The sequence below is a fragment of the Anthonomus grandis genome, chromosome 1 (assembly GCF_022605725.1).
Source record: "Anthonomus grandis grandis chromosome 1, icAntGran1.3, whole genome shotgun sequence".
Taxonomy (NCBI): domain Eukaryota; kingdom Metazoa; phylum Arthropoda; class Insecta; order Coleoptera; family Curculionidae; genus Anthonomus; species Anthonomus grandis.
Window position 1 is genome coordinate 22,878,177 of NC_065546.1, and position 25,225 is coordinate 22,903,401.

Here is a 25,225-nt window from a genome sequence, read left to right on the forward strand (position 1 = left end):
AATCATGTCGACACTGCTTCGTCGAACTATTGGTTGGTATCAGGCAAGATGTTTCCAGAAACCGAGGGCTTTCTACTCGCCATCCAAGATCAGGTTATACCAACAAGAAATTATCTCAAGCACATCGTCAGAGATCCGTCCGTACAAAACGACAAATGCCGGTATGGATGCCAAACATCAGAGACAATCCAGCACATAATAGGAGGATGTCAGGCCTTTGCAGCGACAGAATACAAAGAACGGCACGACTCAGTTGGGAAAATTTTACATCAAGAGTTGGCAATGAAGTTGGAACTTATTACAACAGAGAAGGTTCCGTATTATAAATATACTCCAGAACCCGTAGTGGAAAATGACCGATATAAGTTATATTGGGACCGCAGTGTACTTACCGATCAACATGTAAGGCATAATAGACCAGATCTTATTTTAATAGATAAAATTTCCAGGAAAACAACTCTAATTGACGTAGCCATACCGAACAACAATAATCTGCAAGAGAAACACACTGAGAAAATCGCCAAATACAGAGATCTAGAAATTCAAATCGGAAGGCAATGGAGAATGGATAATGTTCAGACCATCCCAATTGTTATATCGACAACGGGTGTAATACCGAAAAGTCTACTGGAATACCTTAAACAACTAGGAACAGGTGAACATCTATATAAGCACATGCAAAAGGCAGTACTACTGGCAACTGCTCGCAGCACCCGGAAATTTCTAGGGGATAACTCTACATTTCAGGTCACTTAAGGACACCGAAAAGTCGCAGGTATCTGGGATAAGTAAATGATCCCCCCCCCCCTTAGAGGGAGTGCGAGCCTTAACTGGCTGTAAATAATAATAATAATAATAATAATAATAATAATAATAATAATAATAATAATAATAATAATAATAATAATAATAATAATAATAATAATAATAATAATAATAATAATAATAATAATAATAATAATAATAATAATAATAATAATAATAATAATAATAATAATAATAATAATAATAATAATAATAATAATAATAATAATAATAATAATAATAATAATAATAATAATAATAATAATAATAATAATAATAATAATAATAATAATAATAATAATAATAATAACGTCTTTTATTAGAATGTCACAAAACAGGAAAATGGCATAAATGCTTCTAGTAGCAAATTCTATCTACGGTACTATTTACAAATAACCACTAAAGAGAACTATAACAACTTATATAAAAATAACGTACACAAAATAAAATTTTTTACAATAAACTAAAATAAGCCAAATATAAACTTTTTAATTTCTGACAATGTTTTTTCCACTATGTGAAACTTCTGTGCGTAAATGACAAGTGAGTACATTTATCTCTCTATGTTTAATCTTAAAATCCTTTTTTCCCAAAAATAAAAAAAAATCACATTCAACTCACTTTCAATTAGCACTGATGACGGCTCATACGCCGAAAGCGCTTCGCTAAGATATTAATAAATACTTTGCTCCGAACATATCTGGTTTGATTATTTCGTACTATCCTGCGAGCAACATAGCCACATCCCTCTTTTTACGGAATATTTTGGCTAAACTACATGCTAAAGAAATTTTAAAAATTCGAATTTCAGAGGCGTTCCAGAAATATATTTTAAAATTATTAAGTATATTATTAAATTCTTAAGATATACAGGGTGTTTTAAAATGCAGAAACATATCACACTTGCTTTATTAACTGAAACACCCTGTATACTATTTGATTTTTGGATTCTACAGCGTAAAGTAGGCTTTATTAAAGTTTACCCAGCCTAAAAATTTAAGTTTTCGAAATATTTTTTGCAACTACTTAGACAATTTCAATGATACATTCCTTATTATGTGTTTTTTTTTACCATATTTACACCAAGGAGCACTAAATTATTAAATTTCATGTGTAAAAACTTACTATCTTATACATGACATTCAAACATTAGGTTTAAATTATTACAGTTTTTACAAGTTGCTTAATTTAAATGGAACTTCCTGTATTTTATATCTCCAACATATGTGACAATGAATTCTTTTTCAAATTTAATAGGGTTTTCCCATACCTATACCTTCATATTTTTATGAAAATATAGTTTTTTAAATACATGTTGATTTTTGCATGCAAATTGCGATGACAGGTTGGCAGATCATGTTTATAATTTATTTGTCAGTTACTAAAATGCTTTTTTAGGGTGCTCGTTTAATAATTCAAGCTTTTAATAGTTTTTTTTACTTAAATTACTTTATTGAAAATTAAATTTTACCCTGAAGAAAAACGATTTGACTTGGTATTTATTCTTGGTGAATGTCTCCAAAATAGCTTGTTGGCACGAAGCATCTACGCTGAAAGGTTTTCCGACAGACATCATCCAAATAAGCCGCTTTTAAAAGGCTATTGGCTCAATTTAAAGAAACTGGAAGTGTTGAATACAAGACGGATCTTTAAAGAACACACATATGATAACAGAAACAAAGATATTGAGTTGTCCATTATTGTTCAAGTTATCGAAGATCGTCATACCGGGCAAAACCAAATTGCAGAAAATCATAACAGTCAAGCAAGTGGTTCTAGGGTACTAAATCGAAATAAATAAAACAAATTGTCACCAAGAACTTTCGGGAAACTATTTTAATAGAAGAGTTGAATTTTGTATGCGAGTCGCGGATAACGTTGCAGGTAATAATAACAATCTTCTTAATAATGTTCTATTTACCGATGACTGCAATTTCCACAATAATGGCTCTACTAACAGATATAAATTTCATCATTACATTGATTTGTTAATTTATGGGGAGGAATATTACAATTTTTTTGATGGAAATTTAAATAGAACAATATTTTTTGGAGTTCTTAAATATTGATTTTTCAGTATTATTGGAGAATATTTCTCTACGCCTTCAAGAACCTCGGATTTGACAGTGTCGGATGATTTCTTATGGGGTTATGTAAAAGATTTTGATTTTAAGCTACCTCCGATAACACCAAAAAATATAAAAGAGTTATAGATAAGAGAAGCTTTTCAAAGTTCTACTTCACAAATGCTGTCAAAAGTTGCTGTAAATTTTGAAAAGAGAGCGTCGATGTTTGCTATTACATGGACATTTTCATAATGTTTAAATTAATGTATTTTAATGGCCAGTTGAAAATAGATACATTATTAATATTCTTAAATTTTACCTATAGTTAATCGATTTTGTTGCATGCTGTAATCAATAATAATCGTTGTTTAATTTAAACTTAGCATGTCATTGGACCTTAAACTTGATTACATGCCATAAATTAGTTACTTTTGCATATAAAAAATGGTTAAAATAACCAAAAAAATATAAGAAAAAATAGACATGTTATCGCCTACTATAAAATATTAAGTTTAAAAAAATCCGCATTTTGAATATTGCTTTTTTTTATAAAAATAAGAAAGTTTAGGTATACGAAGAAGAACTTATTGCCTTGTAAAAACGGTAATAATAATTTAAACCTAATTTTTGAACGTCCTGTATAAAATAACCTTTTTTACAATTATATAAAATACCTTTTTTACAATTGAAAAGTAAAATTTTATAGTTTAGTGCTCCTCAGTGCAAATATGGTAAAAAAAGATGAGACGCATGTGAAGGAATTTTTTTATTAAAATTGTCTCAGTATTAAGTTTACCTACTATAAAATATTAGGTTTAAAAAAATACGCATTTTGAATATTGCTTTTTTTATAAAAATAAGAAAGTTTAGGTATACGAAGACCTTAAATTAAATTAAAAATTAAATTCAAAAAAGAATTGATATAAAAGAAGATTGGTTGAAGTAATATAAAATACAGGGTGTTCCATTTAAATTAAGGAACTTATTGCCTTCTAAAAACGGTAATAATAATTTAAACCTAATTTTTGAACGTCCTGTATAAAATAATCTTTTTTACAATTATATAAAATACCTTTTTTACAATTGAAAAGTAAAATTTTATAGTTTAGTGCTCCTCAGTGCAAATATGGTAAAAAAAGATTTTTTTTCTTTTTTTTTTATGGTGAACACAAGCACAAGAGGAAAGTCCTATGTCACTCTTGGAGTGGTGCTTGCGCGAAGATATTTGTGGCCATTTATCTTGAATCGCTGTAGGTTGTATGCGTCGGGAAATATGTGAGGTGGAAGCCCGTTCCACAAAGAAGATGTTCTCCAGATGAATGAGTCCCGATACAGCGAAGTCCTTGGGGTAGGCAGGTGGACTCGATGTTGATGAGCCACAACTGCTAGACGCGTCCTTCTTGCCGGAACAGCCCTGGGTAGAATCAGGCCTGCTAGCTCAGAGGAGCACTTACCGTGATAATAACGGTAGAATAAACAGAGATCAGCCACCTTTCTCCTGTGCTCCAGACTATCCAGACTCTTTGTCAGTTCTGGTTTGTCGATAAGACGAATAGCTCTCTTCTGTATAGAATCCAGCAGGTTTAAACTATGCTTGGGTGCAAAGCTCCAGACATGCGAGCAATACTCGAGGGAAGGGCGTATTTGAGCCTTATAAAGAGTCAGCAGCTGTTCTGGTGTATACAGTTTTTCGTCTTGAAAAGCACTCCGAGTTTTTTGGATGCCGCCCTGGCGACCTCGGCAACGTGGTCATGCCAGGACACACTGTTGGTGACCTCGACTCCTAGAAGATGTAAAGATGATTTCATTGGCAATGTTTTCCCTGCCATAACAAGCTCCGGGCCACCAAGGTTAGTCTTCATCATAAATACTGCAGCCTGCGTTTTTTTAGCGTTAAAATTGACCAGATTGTTACTGCCCCACTCCAAGATTGCTCTAATATCGTTGTTGGTTGAAGCTACTTGTTGCTGCCTAAGATTCTGAGAACTTGCGACTGTCGTTGGTTTGGCGGACTTAAATGTGGAAATAAGTGTGCTATCGTCCGCAAAGCTGTAGATTAGATTGACAGTGGTTCCTAGCAAATCGTTGATATATATCAAGAAAAGGGTGGGGGATAGAATACATCCTTGAGGGACTCCAGCGTTAATGTTAAATTTGTCGGAGAGGTATCCATCGATGGCTACTTGGATTGTTCGTTGTTTAAGAAAACTTTTGATCCAATTCAATAATGAGTTTTGTATGCCGATTGAGGAGAGCTTGGTTAGTAGTCCCTCATGCCACACTCTGTCAAATGCCTTGGAAATGTCAAGAGCGACTGAGCGGGACTCGCCGTGCTTCTCCATGGCCTCCGTCCACAAGTGTGTGACGTGAGCCAGAAGATCGCCGGTGGATCTAAGCTTTCGGAAGCCGTATTGATGATCGCTGATTAGTCCAGATAATTCCAGATATCTTAACAGTTGTTGGTTGACTGCTTTCTCCATAATCTTCGATATTACTGGAACTAGTGCAATCGGGCGGTAATTGGAGTGGCATCGTCTTCTTACCCTTTTTGGGTATAGCTTGCACTCGAGCAGTTTTCCAGCTTGTTGGAAATTGGCCCTGCTTATACGATGCCGTGAACAGTCTACATAAGGGAGGAGTCAATTCGTCTGCACAACGTTTTAGTAATAGGGCTGGAATTCCATCGGGTCTAGAAGCTTTGTTGGTGTCTACGCTTTTAAGAATTTTATTTATAATTCGTTGGGGAAACGAAATTTCTCCCATCGATGAATTCACCCTTGGCAAATATGGCGGTGTTTTGCCTTGCGAGTGCAGAGTAGAATTGACGCGAAGAGTTTACCCAGTAAGTTGGCTTTTTCCCTTGCTGTTACCGCGATAGAACTATCATGTGATGTTAGGGGTGGCAAGGCCGACTTAGCAAAACCTTGACTAACGGCTTTCGATACCGACCAGAAAGATCTTGGTCCATTTGTGCAGTTTAGCAGTTTGTTTTTGATCCTGTTGTTGTGACTCTCTTTGCATTCATCAATAATTCGCTTGCAGCTATTTCTGGAGGCTAAAAAGTTCCTCCGATTTTCGATGGAAGGATGTTGACGCCATTTGCGATATGCTGCGTTTTTAGTGTTTACTGCCTTTTTGCAATTCAGGTTGCACCATTGCTTGTTGTTTGATCTGCATTTAGTAGCAAAAGGGATATAAGCTTCCATTCCTGCCAAGATCGTCTCTGTAATTTGGTTTGCACATTCTGAGATGTTATTGGTTCTAAAGCAGACTTCTTTCCAAGGGAATGAGCGATAAAATTCCCGAAGATAGTTCCACTCTGCTGATTTATAGTGCCATACCTTCCGCGGCATCGGAGGATTAAACGCAGGTAACCTCCAACTGGCAAGAGACTGTTATCAATTTGTGGTCCGATGTTCCTAGGGGAGCATGTACTGATACAGTGTACGACTCAGGGTCTGAAGCCAAGACCAGATCTAGGAGACTCGCGAACTCGCCGTCTCGATCGGGGATTCTGGAAGGTTCCTCCACAAGCTGCGTAAGCCCGCATATGGTGAGAGATATGTGAAGGAATTTTTTTATTAAAATTGTCTCAGTATTTTTTTACACAAAATGTTTTGAAACTTGAAGGTTTTAGCTGAATAAAGCTTAATAAAACCTAGGTTTATTTACGATGTAGAATCCAAAAATTAAATATACAAGATATTATATTTAAAAGAAAAACATAACTTCGGTTTTAACCGCGCTTTAAAAAATGTCACGAAAATAATTCTAAAAAATGGTTCTGTGATAATCCTTACTTTTTAAATTTTATTTAACTCTGTAGTTAAGCCATAATATCCCGTGTGGTAAGTCGTCGATAATCCTGTATAACAATAAGTAAAAAATTTTAAATTAAGCTGCACAAAAAACCGGGACAAAGTTAGAGAAAGTCAATGTCACAGAAAAAGAGTATGGTTGTTTTTTCTTAAATACAATGCTTTTACGAATTCCTCATAAGCCATTAACAACTGACAAAAAATAGAAGATTTATAGACAAAATTTGCAATGCCAATTACGATGCTATTTTGCAATGCAAGCTCAGAATGAAATAAGAATGGCATATTTTATAATTGAGGGAATTGCATGATGTAATATTATATAGTAAGTTCTTAAAATATTCAGAATTGGCTATAAATAGGGACATTCGTAACCTTTAATCATTCAATCAATCCAACAATTCATTCAAATTTGAAACATCTATCTCAATATTGTTTTGACAGATTGCCGTATTAATCCACATATATCACATGCATTCAACTCTACATAATATTTTGGACCAAAATTAATTTTTGTTTAGCACACCGTTTCTATTTTATTCTCAAGCCTAAATCCCTTCTTCGTTTCTCGGCTTAATTCTGCTTGACACCTCGTTGACATCCTCTCGCAAATCCCATCAAAGGCTGCTGCTGCTCCTTCTGCCAAATACAGGGAGGGAGTTTCAAAATATCCTTAGAAAAATATTTACTCTAAATATAAACGACAATTCAATCGAAACCTTTTGCGGTATTTATGTGTGTGTGAATATTTCTTTTTCGTCAATGGTCCCTTTAAATTAAGAAGAAAGACGAAGGGGGCATAAAAACCCACCAGGGGGTCTGGTGCACCGATTATGTCTTCCTAGGAACCGGAGTACTATGGGGCTTTTGCCAGTTACCAACCTTCCGCTTTCTTTTTTTTGCTCGCTTTGAAGTGTATTTTTCTCGATATAAGAAGTAAATATTGTTGGCTAATTGATTGCAAGGTGAAATTCCTCAATGGTTAGTCACTTTCTATCTGCTCTATACTTTGAGATAAGGATAACATAAACTGGTATTAGTAGTTAGAGTTAGAAATATTGGGTTAAGTACACTGATAAAAATTAGGGTAATTTTACATTTTTTTACACGTATTTCAAAGTGTTTTTACATAAAAATAATTAGAACTGTATATAAGCACATCAGTGAGTGCATATTTCCATAGCTTACGGCAAAAATACATTTTGAGTATATTTTTACAATAACCTATGTAATAACTCTCAAAATTCCTGTGAATTTCCATTTAGAACTAAATGCTACCGTGTAAAAGTACGCATTACCATTTAAAAATACACATTACAATTTGAAAATACATAAAAAATGTAAATTTACATTGTACTTTGTGGACTTAACCAATACGATTAACGGATGAGGGTCATGTGACTACGAGACCGACGCCGACCACGCTGCAGCCGGCCAACATAGGTCCAAAGGTAAATAATGTTTAAGTGCCATATATGTATGTATGTTAACATTTAGATTTATTTCTAAATATGAAAAACATCTTTATTTTCACCGGCACAAAAAAAGAAAACGGTTTCCGTGTTTTCGTAAAGAATATAAGATGATATTTTCGACATATAGTGCATTTAAAAGTCATTTAAATCGAAGTCATTATAAACCTGTCGTGTCAGGAAGCAAACTTAATGAAATTATTTACAAGTGTTCTTTAGAAAATTGTCAGTTTGTACAAACTAACAAAAGTCAATTTTTAAAGCATGTTTATAATCACATTAAAAAAGGAAATGCCTTAAAATGTATGCCTTAAATAATAATTAAATATGGAGTCGAAAAAAAATTGTGCAATCCTGACTATGACAAAATTAACCAAATAGAAGGATGTGTAAAATTTTATGGAAAATATTTAAAAGAAGACTTGTCAAAATCAATTTTAGTTTATCATGTAAGAATAATCAAATTATTATAAATTAAATTCTTATCATTTTTTTTAGGATAAGCTGGAAAATCCTGAACAATTGTCTCAATATATTTCAATTTTGGCGCCTTGTATATTGGTGACTTGTAAGTATAATAAGTAATTAAAAGCAATTTTTTGATCTTATATTTTTTAGCTAAGGACGAAACTAAATATTACAAAGTCTATCTGGAAAAGCAAGAGATATATGAGGACACATCATTTATTGAAAGCCTATTAGTGTTTTGGACTTTATTTTGTAATGAATCTGATTTTTCCCAAAACAGCAGCTATAACTCTGGAGATGTTACAAAGGTTTCATTTAAAAATTCATCCTGATTCGGGCACAAAAGCTAAATCAACTTCAAAAGGGAAAGTTCTTACTTTGAAGAAAAATCTTACTAAAGCATTTTCATAAATTTGTTTAAATTATTCTATTTACTGTTTTTTTTGTTATGGGTTAGTGTCTAGAATGACTGTATTTTTGTTGTTTATCTTATTTTTACTTTATGACTGCTAAATAATAAGCAGATGAAACTGGTTTTAGTTTGACCATTTTTGATACCATACCTACTATGAAAATATAATACCTAAATTTATCTACCATTTTCCTAATTTAATATACTTATTATTTTAAGTATACCTATTTTCGTATGCATATTTGTATTTAATGTTTATTTTGTTGTTACGTCTAGAATGACTTTTTTTTGTTGTTTATTATACATATTTTTATGTATTTATATTTATGACTGCTAAATAAGCAGGTGAAACTGATTATACATAATTTTTATTTGACTATTTTTAATGCCATCATACTATGATAACCAAATATATTACCATGTTCCTAATTTAATATAGATACTTATTATTTAGGGTAGATATTTTGCATTTTAATACTATGTGTTTTGCTTTTCTGATTATTTTCATTACAAATTCATATTTTAGATACAGTTCTCGAGAGTATTTAAAATATGAACATGTAATTAAATTAATTGATCTGGTAATTCAGAGTTTATTTAGTATGTTTTTATTTTAAATTTTAGTACATATTACATAAAAAATATAAATTTGTATGAAAATTATTTTCTTTTAACTAGGTACAGATTTTGTTTAATTAAACTTGGTGAAATAAAACTGATTTTTTTTTAAATACCTAGAGGTTGGATTTTTTTTTTTAATTTTTCAATAATATAAAAAAAAATTAAACATAATAATATGTATAACAGCTAAATAAATGTACTATAAATAAAAATCAGTATTTTCATATCCGAAATTTGATATGACTTGAATTGACTTTATACGTCAAACAATTTCCATAGAAGAAGCTTACGATTCAATTGGTGGTGTCTGTGGAAATTATTTGGCAAATAAAGTTAATTGAAGATGAAAATACTAGCATTTTTTTTATAATACAATTATATAACTGAAAAAACTCGGGGTAATAATTCATAGATTACGTAGGAAATATAATGTGTAATTTTACAAATGTTGATGTAAAATTACACACTAAATCTACGTAAGTTTGGTTACATTAATTGGTGTAATTATACATTTGCTATAATTCTACTTTTACATTAAATAATTAAATTTTTAATGTGATAATCAATAGTAAGTTGTAAATATACACTTAAACTTTTTACATACAAGTAGTAAAACTAAAATGTAAAATTCAGATGAAAATGTAAAATTTCAGATGAAATGTAATTTTACACTTATGTGATATGGCATCAAGTGGCCAATGATCTGGTGTGTAAATTTACATATATTTTTTATCAGTGTAGGTTAAGCTAAATTCACATTGTAATTTATTAAATTAATATTTCTATATTTCAAAAAAAAATTAATGTTAATCAATTTTGAGCTATACGTTTATAAAATCATTAATTTCTTAACTAATTTAAGTACTTATTTTATTGATCTGTTGCCTTATTGAATTGAAATACATTTACGGAGTTATCTACTTCTTCAATTAATTTAGCTTTTTTACTCTTTTTTATTATGTTTTATAAATTTGCTGGTTTATTGATTCTTTTACAATACTGTTTATTCATTTCTGTTAATTTTTTCGTAAACTATTTCTTGTATTTATACTTGCATTTTATTAATTGTTTTACGCTTCAATTTATTCATTTATTATAGCTCCTTCCTAGGTTAATTTAACTTTTTAATTTTTTGTAACTCTTTGATCTTTCATACATTAACTTTTATGCTAAATGATTTATATAAAGTAATACAACTATTTTACTTATAGATTCCATGACTGACTTTTTAAATTTATTATGTATTTTGTTCTCTCTTTTTTTATTGATTCAGTATATTTACCATCTCTTCTCTTTGATAGTATTGTCAAAACTTTTAGTTAGGGATTATTGTACGAGTTTCGTGTGTTTAATAGTTTCCTGGTTCATGCATAGTTGGACTCGGAATTAACATTTGTGGTGGGATCCCACACACCAGTAGGGCATACTCGCTGGGGGAGCATGCCACTGTCTTCCAGGCCGAAGTATTCGCTGTATTAAAATGCGGACAGAAAATCCTAAGCTGCGGACACCGTAATACATTCGTATCAATATGCTCGGACAGCAGAGCTGCCATTAAGGCTATCACGGCCGTAAGGTAAGCTCCATGCTTGTACTAGAGTGCATAAAAGTCCTGGAAAAATTGGTGCAGGTTGGCTGCAGGGTCCAGCTCGTCTGGGTATCTGGCGACGCAAGCCATGCAGGTAACGAGAAAACGGACTCTCTTGCTAGACTGGGATCCGCGAATGTGCCGATGGAGCCGAAACTCATAATTGGTATCGAGAAATACGAAGCGGTCGCGTCAATGAAGGGTCTGCTGGGCAAGTGGACCCACCGAAGATAAACTGAGTCCTCTGGTATGAGACAGGCCAAAGCGCACATAGATGGGCCCTTTGCCTGTCTTACCAAAAATCTACTACGCCTAAAAATACGCGAAATTCGGGTAGTGACAGGTCTTTTAACCGGACACTGGCACTTATGAAGCCATCTCCATACCATCGGTATTGCGAACAACCCGGAAAATGTCATTGGTGCTAGGAGGAGGATGAAATCGTTGACCACGTGGCCGGGGAGTGCCCAGCACTCACGCGCGCCAGGTTCAAATACTTGGGTAACACCTTCAGTGCACCGGGTGACTTCAAAAAAATTCTATCTGCATATTTGTCTTTAAAGATCTATCTAGATGCGTTGATAGACAAGTGTGTGTAATGCCATATCACTCGGTATATGTCTGCAATATAGTTTAATTTGCAATACATTTGAATATGGCGATTCAAGATATCGAATGGTACATAATGCTGAGGATTGAGATGATTATTCAAGTACAGTTATGTTTTTCTAATAAAAACATCTTTTATTATCTTAAACAGATAATTATTGTCTTGATTCATTGCAAGATAATATCTTCTTCTGCAAATGGTATCATTGTTTTTCTTCAATTTTTATTTCTATATAAATTGGTGATTTTATCCGACACTTGACCTTAAAAAGTAAATATCTGCTTTATTCACTATACAGAATGGTATTTAGTTTTTCTTAACACCAAAAAAGACGAGCTCCAGCAAGCTCCATTAAAAACTTTATTCTTCTAAAAAGCGAACTTTTTAACAGAACTCTTCCATAAAGACCTCTATAAATAAGCCTGTTTCTTATTTATTTATTTATTTATTTATTTATTTATTTATTCACGTATATGAAGGCTATTCTTGCTATAGATAAAATAAACAATATATAGTAAAAAAATATAAATTTGGTTACAAAGTTAATGGAGTGTACCCTATGTTGTTATGACAGTTTTATAAACAAAAATTACATTAAAAAAGTCCCTACATCTCTCCAAGAACTTCTAATTATAAAACTTTAGATTTTTTATCTCTTATTCTTTCGAAAATGCGTGATATACTATATCAACCTATATGTATTATAACAATATTATATAAACTACTCAAAAGGAGACGCTATTTTAAATCATAATTATTAATATAACGAGAAATATTTCACGATTGAAACTTTTGGTGTATATTCTCTACTAATTCTATATCATGAAAAAAAAGAATTTCGGTTCTTGTTTACTTTTTTTTACTTCTAGCTACCTAAAAAAACAAAAGCATTGATATGATAAAATAATTAATTAATTTCACTTTGCTTTACTACGTGATAAGTGTCAATTTTTTAAATTTTAACAACGAATGTTGATGTAGTAGGTAGAACGAGGATACATAGGGTATACCTCAACGAATTTCAAATTGCTAGAGCAGTGGCATTGATCGAAGTAGGGTATTCAAGGCGTCATGTAGCCCAAATGCTTAATGTAAGTCATTCTGCTGTTCCAGAGCTTGAAATCGCTACCAAATTTACGGCATAGTAAGATTATCTTACCTTATCCCAATCTACAAAGGGCAACAACCCAGAGAAAAGATAGTTTTTTACGACTTTGGGCAGTTAGGAGTCGCACCGCTACTGCTAGAACACTACAGAATCGCCTCATCGAAACTACGGGAATGCGAATTTCCGAGCAAACGATACGAAATTGACTTCACGAAGGACAACTCCGTGCCAGACGACCTGCTAGAGCCCCTAGATTAACTCCAACTCATCAAGCAAATCGTAGAAACTTTTGTCAAGAGCATCTTAATTGGAATTTAGAGCAGTGGGCCAATGTAATATTTACAGATGAAAAAAGATTCATGTTATGTAATAATTATGGGCGTGTTCGTGTATGGAGACGTCCCGGTGAACGATATTTGGACGACTGTGTGCAGGAAATTGTTCCATTTGGAGGTGGATCAATAATGGTATGGCTTGGTATAACTTTGACGGGACACACGCACCTTGTGGTATTTCGGGAAGGGATTTTAACGGCTGTCCGTTACACAGAGGAGTTATTGGAATCTCATATCGTCCCATATGCTCAACATATGGGCGCTGGGATCATTCTACAGCAAGATATTGCCAGGCCACACGTGGTGAGAAATTTCCTACAGAAGGACAATATTAATGTAATGAGATGGCTAGCTAATAGCTTTTTTAAACGTAGCTACGGCTTTTGGCTCTTTGAAGAAATTTCTAGATGAATATTCAAAAGTAATCTACATTCCAACGTACCTTATTCGCAAGTCCATAATATATTCTAGGTACTTTAGTTCCCCCACGATATACATCACATTGTTTCTAAGCCTGAGGGGGTTTTTTCTAATAAAAAGTATATGAATAAATAATTTATTTCAGAAACAATACTCAAATTGATATGTTAGAGAGCAACGTGAGAAAGGTTTTGACGGGGTTGGAACAGCATCAAATACTTTAAAATCATTTGCATATAAAAAGTACTTGCTATGAGGAAAGCTATTTTCAATATTATTTAAAATAAAATTGAACCCACATTTCCACACAGTCTTTACAGTCAGGCACGCAAACAAGTCTGTAATTAAAAAAAAATCCATGCAGTCATTGTCATTTCATCACTTGTGATTATTCTACGAGTAAAGCTTAGAAACGAAAATGTGTATTGCCCCACGCCTTGACTTTTTACGGAACTCAAGTTTCATTTTCTGGGTTAACCGTAGGTTATACCTAAAAACAGATGAAACAAAAAATGAAGATAAGTTTCACAATGTGAGAAAAAAGTATGGAAATTCATTACAGATTTTTGATTTCAGGTTTAAAAATACAACAACTTTTATCATTCTACCAAATTTTATTAGTTTCCACTAGAAACTTCTGTAAAATATGTAGGGGTTAGCAAAGACATGGCATGATTTTAAAAAAGGAAAAGAAGATCATAAGCTGAAGGAAATAAATTAGACATAACTGCGGCTTTTACATCATTTTCTTAATATTACTTAGAGTGAAACTTCTTAAACAGTGGTAGATTTGAGATGTTGAAAAACGCTGAACTAAAATCAATTAATATAAGTCCTTATTATTCGATGTTTCATTAAGTTTAGTTCTATAATCCTACTTTCAAATTTGTCGCTGAATTAGTAAAAACGATTAATATACTACTCTTGACCTAACATTTTTCTTGTAAATATACTTTTTATTCTTCCTGGTATGCGATAACAGTGTTTTTTTCGACGTTTTTATTTCTATTCATGGTGAGATGAGATGTCTCATTTTCAGTTTTTAATTGGTTTTAAATATGTATAGTTTTTCAGTGTTTTACAGTTTTCCAGTGTTTTAAACCTTGTACATCGGTTCATGCATTCTGCGTTCCTCTTTATGTGATGTGTTTTTCTGTGTACTCTTTGACAAGTAAGTACTTTTGTTAATTTTTTTATATAAGGTCAGTTCCTATCGTTGTCGTCACATAGAGCGGCTCTGAAGCTGGTCTAACAAAAGAAAGCGCTTAGCGGATTTTAATTAATGATTACACGGACATACAAAATGTTGTCTTATTTCAATTTTTTTTCTTTAAAAAAAATTAAAAATAACAATGTTTCGCCGTGGTAGACTCATATTTAACAGAATATTTGTTATTTACAACAAATACTAAATACTTTAGAACCCATAAAATAAATAAAGTTTCCATATTCATTTACTAATTCTTGAAGAATCCCCAAAATAAAATATTTCTTCTAAGATCACTAAGCATATATTGGATACATGACCCAATATACTAAGGAATATTATATTTTAGGACGAATTTCAGGAATGAAAATCAAAGATAGTAATATGTTTATGTAAGATCCATAAGTTACAATGATTTTGGATATGACGACGGTACTTATATATCAAACAAAAAATTTAAGTTTAAAAAGCAGAGGATTTTGACGGATACTTGGATTGGAAAATACACTTAACAATTTTCAAAAAGTCTGTTCGTGTAGCAGCGAAAAAATCAAAATTTGTCATCGGTAAAGCAGCCTGGATGCTTTAAAAATGATTAATTTCTAACTGTCTAATATGAAAATACCCTAAGAGCTTGGATGACATCAGCGTTATTTGAAAGAATTATTTATAGTGCAGTGGGACAATAAACTTATCCGGCAAAAAAAGAATATGTTACTGATCTTCGGTAACTGTCCAGCTCAACAGAATATTTAAAACTTAAAAGCAATAAAACTTATCTTATATCTTTCACTAAATACCATGGCACTTCAGTAATACAGCCACTTAAGATGTATTTTAGGCAATTTCAAATCATAAAACTTTAAAAATATTTAAACTACTTATCTTTTTCTATATAAAATTCATCAACAAATTTTTCTAATTTTTAAAACTTGAGATCCAGTTTCAACACACAATTTCCAATCATTTGCTAGGTTTAATTTAAATGCAACAGAAGCCGAATATTAATTATAGTAGTCTTAATAGAATGGCTTCCATAACCATAAAATAATCAAAATTAAACCTTATTTTGGCCTGAGCTGATTTAGCGACACAAGAAAATTGTGAAAACTTTTCAACTGCTAATGAGGAACTTGAAACTGTTGAAAATGTAGTATACTACCCAAGTACAAAATTTCAGGTTTAACAACAATATTCAGATGAGAAAGACGAAATACGTGAGTATCTCGCGTTTCAACCGATTATTTAAACAATATAATATTAAAATAAATTCCTCTATGCTATATTTGTAAAAGTTATTAGGTAATAGGCAATTTTTTGAAAACACAAAATTACAAAAACAAACTAATATTAAAATAATATCAATTTTGTATTCACCATTTAGCGTTCTTTCTTTTATTAAAATAAAACATAATTATGTATTTTTGATCAATATTTCGACGTTTTGATATAAGTATCCCTTCTAATACAATATACTCCTGACATATTTATTAAATAATATGAACGTTATTAAGCTTTTCCATCTTTCACTACTGTATATTATACAAAGTAAATTTAATATATATTTTAAGCGCATTTTAACATAGAAATATCATTCAGAATGAGAAGAACTGAATCCCTTTCAAATATTGCTCGCTAGAATATTGGCTTCAACGTGGCTGTTTTCCATGTGTTTTATTTGTATTATAATTTTTTTATCATTTAGGTATTATATTTTTCAAAAGTGAAAAACATCTGCAAAATGGACAAAAAGTCCATTTTGCTAGTATTATTAGCTCTAAGTTAAAGTAAAAACTATAGAACATATTTATCAAGGTTAAGACACAAAAAAATGAACTATTAAAAAACACTTAAAAAACTTGTAACAAATGAAAGCGGTTGCAATAAATTACAACTTTGGAACAAAAAAAAATAGAAATAATAAAACACTCATTTCCTTATAAAAATTCAGTTCCCATTGTTATAGTAAATCAATGGCTCATGTCAATAATTACTGATGTTTTAACCAGAAAAATCTTCTATATTTATGATTTTACTGTGGTAATTATAACGTGCGAATATTATCAAGGTTTCACATGACGTATGGGAATTCAAAAATTATCCTTTTCTTAATTATTTGAATATTAGGTTTTGCTCTCCAGGGGTGGTTCTACGGGAACTATAATTTTTTTTAAAAATTAGATACCGGGCATGATTATTTTCATTGTTTTGTTTTTGTTATCATCTACGATTATTCCTGAAGTAGATGTCAACTTTGTTAATTTAAATAAAATACTCTATATATTATTAACTTTTTACATTGTACGTAAGAATCTAAACTGCTTTTATACAGAGTATTTCGACCCTCAACATGAAGATCTCGAAATCTATAAAAGATACGAAGATGGTTAAATAAATTCAAAGTTAAAAATTTTTGGGCTTAAAAATACGCGCTTTAAAAAAAATAAAAATTCCGAATGGTTCCGAACGTATTTGAAAAAATCCGAAATTTTGGAAAATCGATTTTATTTTTTTCTGAGCTTATATCTTATCCTATTTTAAAATAATTTGCACCTATACATTGCTACGTTTTTGTGCTGTGGGATGGTGTTTTTAGATTTTTAATATGAAGTTTCGTCTTTTGCCAATCATATTCAACTTTGTTTTTCCGGACGGAGATTTTTCGAAAAAAAATTTTTCGATTAGCTTCGGAATTACGCGGAATTTTAAATTTTTTTAAAAAGCTTATTGTTTACTGTAACCACAAAAATTCTTAATTTTTTCATCTCTTATAGATTCCGATATTTCCACGGATTTCAAACACTCTGTATGTATAGTGTAGTATAAAAAGAATAATTTTTCAAATATTTTAAAATTTTATGTTCAAAATTATATTCAAGTTAAAATTAAAATTTAAAAAAAAAAGTAAAAACATCATAACTTTTTCCTATACGGCTATTTTAATTATTACATTTGAGTTTGATTTCTCAGTGAAGAGGGTCGACTTCTTTCCCTATTTTTATATACTTTTTGTTTGTATAAAGTTATCTATCTGAATAACTGATACCTCTCTAGTAGATTTCTAATACCTCTATTCCATAATTTATGTTTACTTCCAAAATTTTAATTTTAAAAATGATTTACTTCTACTTCGATAAGTTCTTAAAAAGGTTCGACAAATATTAGAAGCAACACATGTCATCAAAATGCAATCACGGTAGCCATGATTTGTTATTTTGAAAGTTTAACAGTTAAGTCAATCATAGCCACCATTATTATATTTTAACATTACTGTTCTTGGTAATTGTTTAAATGAACTAAGTTGATATTCGTTTCCGCTAAAACCAGGTATGCTAAAACAATATATCAAAATATTAAAATTTTGTTTCCCTCAATGGCCCACCGATTTTGCCGAATTTTCATAGTACATAGCATAAGGCCGTGCACACGTATATATTTTGGCCTATTTAAAAAAATACCTAGACAAAATTAATTTCTGACCTATTAAACCTCGCTGGTATGATGCAGACGCACAATACACCCCATCTAATCCGTGCACCCTGGCTACCATATGGTGCTGGCAGGTGACCCATCGGCCCCATAAAGATCGAGATAACAAGATACCGATACTCTATTTTTCTATAACATTCCTGTATAAGGCCTCTTATCGATCATATCGGTGAATTTCGCTTTGAATCTTTTCAATTCAAATGGGTACTACTTATGGTACATTTGGCATCAAGTACCTAGTCGAACTAATTTTAAGCGATCAGAATGCCATAAACATGTGGTTGCAATATTAACCCAAAAAGCAGGAAAAAGATGTTTGGATGTGGGGAAGTGCGTGAATGTTTATGTATTTTGACAAGACACCCCTTGATTTATTGGTGTCAAATGAGTGTGTGGGGTGAAGTCGGAGGCATGTGGAATGTTTCCACAAGCGAAAGGCATCACAAATTACTTCTTAATATTTGATTGTTCCAAAATATATCAATACTAAAGAAAATGACCATTTGCCTTGCTCTTGTAGTAATTTGATATTAATTAAAAATAAATAAAAAAATGGGAATATTTAAAAAAGAAATTTAAAACAAAAACAAATTTTTAAAAGATTTTTTTCTTACGTCATTACAAGCAGTAAAGCAAAATAAATTACACTTTTTTATGGCCACTGTCAAAGCTTCCCACCGATTTCTAATGAATATCTGTGAACGCCCAACTGGGAAAACTTTTCAAATAAAGACATCTTGGCTGCTAAAGTTCCCAAGAACTTCCATTGGAAAGGACATATAAAAATCCCCACAAGTAAAAGAAATCATAAAAAATAAGCTTATGTTTGATACTTAATTTTAAATTTCGGATTTAAACATTATGTAACTCACTAAAATTCCATCTATGGCAACGAATATGGGTGAGAACTACCTCTACGGAACACAAAAACTGTATACAAAATTTTCTGTTTCTTTTTAAAAGACTCGTATGTTTTAAGTTTCATGTCAGTATAATTGGTTCGGGACCTATGAGAATAAAATGATAAGACACCCTGTATTTCAGTTACTATTAAAGTTAGGATAAGGCAAGTTGACGTGATTGAGCACATTATTTTAACGTAAGGAATCTACTGTTGTTCTATGTCCCATTACTTTCGGGACGCCCTGTATAGTTAGATAATACGAAGTTATGGAAATAAAGATTCAACGCTTAAGTCACCTGGGCCGATGGTTGATAGATGAAGACTTATGACCAATTTCCTTGCTACTAAAAGGAACAATCGTGTTTATTTTTACAAATCAATTTTTTTATTGTTATTGGCAAGATTCTCATGCAAAAAATGTGGTTATCGGGAATTGATTGGGACCAATAATTAAATCAATCTCTTCTTGGAATAATTTTGTAATGCTTACAAAACTTTTAATAACCCTTCCAGGCCATCTATTTAACGGAAAACCTGTAACAAAGACTACACTTTTTCGCGGACGCTAGCATGAAGGTTAATGCTTGTTGCATATATATCCGCACTCTTTATTTGGATACTACAATCTCATGTAAGTTGGTACATATAATATCATCAAAGTCTCGAATTGCTCCAGTTAAAGCCGTCACATTTCCAAGGCTGGAACTATGTGCCATGTTTCTGGCAGCCTCACTTACAAATAATATTGTTTCAATATTTAGTAATAAAATTACTATTGATATACTATACTCTTATTATTATACTTAATTATTACACTCACAAATGCATGACAAACCCTTATCAAGTAGGTTCTAAAATTGGAAACTATTCGAAAATAATAAGGTCTACTTACTTTCTAAGAAATCACTTAAAAATTAATGTTTTCATTGCAAAGGACGCACTAAATCGAATGGACAACAAATTAAAAATTAGTTGCAATAAATGTAGAATAAATTTTTATGTTTTAATTTCGAATGTTTTCTTAGACTATTGTATCATATTTGACAAATCATTAATTATAGGCATATACAAAAAGTATTCAGAATATATCATACAATTATAAAACGTCATAATATTTTTAAAATTTTTTATTTCAAAAAAAGGGCAAACCCTACTAATCGATGTGTCCAAAAAATAAAATAAGAAAAACATACATGAATTAGAAATTAATTTGTTTTTTTCATCGTGAATACACTGATAATATGAAGTTATGGAAATAAAAATTTAAAGCTTAGGTCACCTTGAGCGATCGTTAATAGATGAAGATTTCATCTGCTTGTGGTAATTGTGTTTGTAGAATCTAAGTTATTACCAACCTTTTGTCTAAATGCAAAAAATCTTAAAAACTGTATGTAGCAACCCAGCTCTCCTTGAATGGTTGTCTGTCTCTCTACAACTTTCAAGCACTATATAAAATGCCAAAAGTGAGACCTACTATTCAATAAGGTTCTTTTCCTCCTTGGGTTCGTAATTTACTATTTTATATTCGATATTGTTTATTTTAGCCATTTCATTTTTTAAAGTTAATTAAATAATTTACATAAATATTTAAATCAAGTTGTCAATCATCTTCACAACGGTTATACATCTTCACACCAACTGTCTTATTTATCTGATATATGAGGTACAAATTCAAATAATTAGAAGAAACAACCATGTTGTTGATTTAAAAAAAAATATATTATTGGGTGAGAAATATATTTTTGTGCATTTTTAAGTTTAAATTGGTGAATTAAATATAACTTATAGAGTAATAAAATATATTTTAAACCATGTTTTTGTGCAAATGAGGCCTATAGTGCCATTATGGTCTTATGACCTCTCAGGAAAAAAACACCTTTTTTGCATATAAAAAGGTACTTGAACTAAAAACTTATACCAAAACTGACTTAAAATCTCATCAGTCAGGACCGTAAAATCTGCATGAACATGCCCCAAAATCACACACCAATTACGCCAATATACTTTTATTTTTAACATTAGCGAAAACGGCGTCGTTACAGGCCGACGTCGGCATCCTGGCCTGATGAGGTCCATCAGACCGTAACGCGTTGGCGCAGGTGGCAAACGGGCACGCCCCATTGCGCCCACCTTGTGCCTTACCGCGACCACACTTTTTGATTTTCTTCTTTCTCGAGTGGATTTTTTATTTACGCTCGAAAAAATCGATGAAACCTTAATCTTGCGCTTAATTTGACAGCGAACTGTCGCGCGCGTGTAACGAAAGGTGGCCCGATGTTCATTTTTTTTAAGCGGTTGACTGATTAGTTTTATTTTTTAATGGTATTTTTAAAATAAATAATTAAGCATCCGATTAAACGCCAGTAGTGCATTAAAATAGAAAATCAATGTATACAATAGCTTATTTTTCCTTTTCTTTTAGAATTTTGTTGGTTGTGCTTCTACTCAATAAAACAAACAAGTAAGTACAGAAGAAGCACATCATTAAATTCCGTTTTTTCCTAGTTCCGGGAAAGTGACACTTTTGGCTAAAAATGTCACTTCTTGGTTAATACCACTTTCGAGAAAAGAGCATAATATAGTTAATAAACTACCTAAATTTACTTTTATATTATTAGGATAGATGACATATTGTTTTATTCATTCACATATAAAAATAAAATTAATTTCTTTTCTATCCATTTCTAACGTAAATTTTGTAGGCTTAGCGCTTAATTGACTTATGACCAATTTCCTTGTTACTAAAATAAACAGTCGTGCTTTCTTTTACAAATAATTTTTTTAATTGTTATTGGCAAGATTTTCATGCAAAAAATATGGTTATCGGGAATTAATTAAGACCAATAATTAAATCAATCTCTTCTTGGAATAATTTTGTAATGTCCATAAAACTTAATAAGCCTTAAAATTCCAGGCCATCTATTTAACGGAAAACCTGTAACAAAGATTGAATTACACTTTTTCGCGGACGTTACCATTAAGGTTTATGCTTGTTGCGTGTATATGCGCACTGTTTATTTTAATAATACAATCTCATGTAGGTTGGTGCATATCATCAACTCAGTTAAAATGGTCACATTTCCAAGGCTAGAACTATGTGCCCTGCTTCTGGCAGCCTCACTTACAAATAATATTAAGTAATAAAATTACTATTGATATCCTCTTATTATTATACTCACAAATGCACGACAAACCGTTATCAAATAGCTTCTAAAAATGGAAACTGGACAACAATAGGGTCTACTTACTTTCTAAGAAATCACATAAAAAATTCACGTTGTCGTCATAGTTTCTACTTGAGGCACCCTATAACCAAATTTTTTATTGCAAAGGACGCATTAAATCAAATGGACAACGAATTAGTTGCCATAAATCTAGAATAATTTTTTATGTTTTAATTTCGCATGGTTTGTTAATCTGTTGCCTCATATTTTACAAACCATTGACTTTAGGCATATACAAAAGTATTCAAAATATATTATAAAACGTCACAATATATATGGTGGTATTTAAAACAATGAATGAATGTTGACGCCAGAGATGCTACATAACGCACCCTATATAGACATTTTTTATTTCAAAAAACGCGCAAAGCCTACTAATCGATAACACTAAAAAAACATACATGAATTATAAATGAATTTGTTCCTTTCATCAAGTTTGCCATTTTAATGATTTCTTTCTACTGCCAACCAATTCGAAGCATTAAGCATCTGTTCTATAATAGCAAAATTGCTACAACTTAAACAAAAACAACTACAAAAAAAAAATTTAACTGAGAACCTATGGCGTCAACATTAATTTTCTAAATACCACCCTATATATTGTGACCTTTTATAATTTGTGAAAAAAGAATTTAGAGATTACATGCTACAATAGTAGGGCTAACAAACTGACAAGACAAGGTTCCGTTAGCCTCTTCGTAGGCCTCGAAACGTGTCTTAGTCTCAGTTAAAAACAAATCTCCCAGGCACTTAGACATTGGGCCTGGGAAAAGACAAGGAAGAATTGGAGAAGGAAAAAAGGATGTAGGCGGGTCATACCAGATTAAGACGGCTCTAAAGCAAGGCGACTGATAGCAATGACCCGATAGGGTCAAAGACTTGGTGGGAGTCCTAACTAGGCACAACTGTCTAAACAGGCAAACTCTACACCTACTTGGAATAAGAGAAAGCCCGCTCTGTCCGAATTGCGGTATAGGGGATGAAACTATACCACATACTATGTATCTGTGATACTTTCGGAATAACACATTCTAACGAGAAGATCTTAAAGATCTGGACTGGACCAACATGCAAACCTTTATCAAAAGGACGGGCTGACTCAGTGAAGCCCACGCGTTGGGAGTGGAGGCGTAGAGGTGTGTGATTCTGGGGTTAGCGAAAAGGGACTGACTGACCGAGCTCTAGCTCCCTCAGCCTAACTACTATTACTACCTTTAGACGCTACTCAGGAAAACTCCGACAGACAAAACAGACGGTAGATCAATGAAAATAAGTCGTTTTTAATAACGAATGTAATGAACCTACATCTAGACGTTCTCTAGAGCCAAGACTAAACAAAAAAGTCGGTTCTACTGTGAAACACGGTACAGACAGATCATTCTCCGATTTGAAATCTTTTGCCGATTTGAAAATTATCAAAGTACCCATGATTTTGTTAAGTTTATTACTGCAGTTCTGCCTGCTACGCAAACAAATCTAATGTATAATGAATAACTTTTACTTCTAAATAAATAAAACATCATCACTTCGCTTACGTCTAAGCTTCTTACATAATCAAATTGAATATTTATTTTTACAGGGGAGGTCTTAGTGCCGCCCCAAATACATAATTATTTTCCCCAAGTGGATTTGGGGCAAACCTCGCTCATAAATTTTTATTACGACACAGCGTCTAACTCACGCGATATGTCGTGGAAAGTGTTATTTTTGTTCTTATATTTGTTCCTCCCTTTAAAATTTTATTGTAGTTTTTGTACGCTTCACTTAATTATCCTACAAATGGGTCATGTCAATATTTCATTACATTCGGGATGACTGTTAGTTGGTTTAGTTTATGTGGTGACTGAAGCAAAAATCGGGCAAAAATGCATATTTCTATTAAAATTTGTAACATATATCGAGTTTTAAAATCTACTATGTTATCTTCGTTATTAAATACATATGTAATCCAAATTTCAAAATGAATATGTTTGTAAGTCTTACAAAACTATGCTGACGTGGGATTTTTTCTTGTACTTAACTTTCTGCATAAAAAGCTGTTTATCTTTTTCAGCTGTAGAGCTGAGAGTGATAACTTAAATTTTAAAAACACTTAACAACTGCCAATGTTATCTAAATTTACTTAAAATTCAACTTTTCACTTGTTAAATCTGATGTAAATTCACTTTCTCATTGATCAGTTACCATTAGTAGACAAACAAAATTAAACGACACAACTCAAAATATAATATTCCAAATAGAGTTGAGGCTTGTGATTTAAAAATAAACTTACAAGATACAAAAATACAAAAATAAACTTTTAAAAAGAACTAAAATTTAGGTTATAAATTCCAATCACTCAGTATTTAATTCAGCCTGCGGGTGAGGTTTGTTAAGTCTAAAATTTTATTATATACAATAATAAAATGAGAGATGCGATTTCTATAAGGTGTGTATATTTTCTCCACAAAACTTATTTTAAATAAACAAATTTAGACAAACGTACATTATAATTTAAAAATTTACAAAATATATACAATTTAAAAATTCAGACAAAGAATATATATACAGTGACCGCCTAAAGTTCCGCATAAATTCGATAAAAATTAGAGACATGATTTTTTGAGAAAACGCTCGGACCCGTCGATTTTTATTTTAAGTTGCGCATTATTTCACATAAATTTTTGTATACAGGGTGTG

General features: G+C 31.7%; 1 protein-coding gene and 1 long non-coding RNA gene across 3 annotated transcripts in view; one reads left to right on the forward strand and one right to left on the reverse strand.

The window, feature by feature from the left end:
* The window catches only part of LOC126749069 (uncharacterized), a 251,533-nt gene that overhangs the window by 79,759 nt on the left and 146,549 nt on the right, over positions 1-25,225 (reverse strand). The gene's annotated exons all lie outside the window — the stretch shown is intronic.
* Positions 2,179-9,227, forward strand: LOC126749284 (uncharacterized). The gene is made up of 3 exons (XR_007665005.1): positions 2,179-2,688; positions 8,659-8,728; positions 8,779-9,227. It is a non-coding gene; the product is annotated as an uncharacterized LOC126749284 (long non-coding RNA).